This window comes from Schistocerca gregaria, chromosome X (assembly GCF_023897955.1).
Source record: "Schistocerca gregaria isolate iqSchGreg1 chromosome X, iqSchGreg1.2, whole genome shotgun sequence".
NCBI classification, from domain to species: Eukaryota; Metazoa; Arthropoda; class Insecta; order Orthoptera; family Acrididae; genus Schistocerca; species Schistocerca gregaria.
The window spans coordinates 429,295,563-429,296,744 of record NC_064931.1 but is presented as its reverse complement, the minus strand read 5'-3'; the positions used below and the strand labels follow the sequence as shown (position 1 = coordinate 429,296,744).

The 1,182-nt window shown below is 48.0% G+C and overlaps 1 pseudogene; it reads left to right on the top strand.

Moving 5' to 3' along the window:
* The first annotated feature begins 690 nt into the window (after positions 1-690).
* On the top strand, positions 691-808 carry LOC126299832 (5S ribosomal RNA; annotated as a pseudogene).
* Positions 809-1,182: the final 374 nt, after the last annotated feature.

Sequence of the window (1,182 nt, the reverse complement as noted above, 5' to 3'; positions counted from 1 at the left end):
GTACGACGCCATTCACCTGCAGTCTGTGCTTCCTGGTTACATCACCATATGAAATGTAGCCTTTTGTGTGGTCGACTTACGGCAGCCTACTCATGGACAGTACTTCTCTAGTCTAAATGCTACTAGTCTCTGAACACTGATGTGGAATGGCACAGAATGTTGCTGAGAATGCAGTACCTGTTCTTAGAAGGCAGGTGAAAATGTGTGGAGCTGCGAAGTGGTTATTGCGCAGTATGATGGTCCTCCCTTTTGGTTGTCCAGACGTCGTTGAGCGGAATCTTGAAGTCGAGTAGGTCTGTCTTCACGTTACCATGCAATCAGACATCGGGTTGCTGTTACATTCGAACGCCCCACAAATCTGGATATTGCACGATTCGACCAGGCGGCCAAATATAGGGCCACATTAAGGTCTCTTCCAAATTCTGCCAGGTGTTAGTTGTCTCACACTCACCGTGTCCTTCATAGTGATCACTCAATCTCTGACGCTGTTCACAGCCATTACATACCCTACCAGGGTAGTAACAAATTAAATGTAACTCTGTTAATCCACTCTGGTGACATTCCCACTTGTCACAGAGAATTGCAACTCTTCAACAGCCGCCGATAGTGTGAACGTGTATGAAGATACACTGGCATCCAACCACTTCGTCTGGGTGCATCTTTTTTTTTTTCAGGCAGTGTGTGAAGAAGGCCAACGGCCTTGTCGCAGTGGTAGCACCGGTTCCCGTCAGATCACCGAAGTTAAGCGCTTTCGGGCTGGGCTAGCACTTGGATGGGTGACCATCCAGTCTGCCGAGAGCTGTTGGCAAGTGGGGTGCACTGAACCCTTGTGCGGCAAACTGAGGAGTTACTTGATTGAGAAGTAGCGGCTCCGGTATAGTAAACTGACATTCGGCCGGGAGAGCGGTGTGCTGACCACATGCCCCTCCACATCCGCGTCCAGTGACGCCTGTGTGCACACGGCGGCCGTTCGGTACGTTTGGGCCGTCCAAGACCTGTTCGGCCGGAGTTTAGTGCACGTAGAAGAAAGCGCTCTACCTAAAGGATAGTGTAACTTGGAGCAAACGCTGTGTAACATATTAAATCTACTTCGAATGTGCTGTTAATTCATAAGTTACAGATTTTTATTGCAAGTAAAATTCTCTGTATTTTTAAAACTGGTTATAATAACTTGTAGACGAT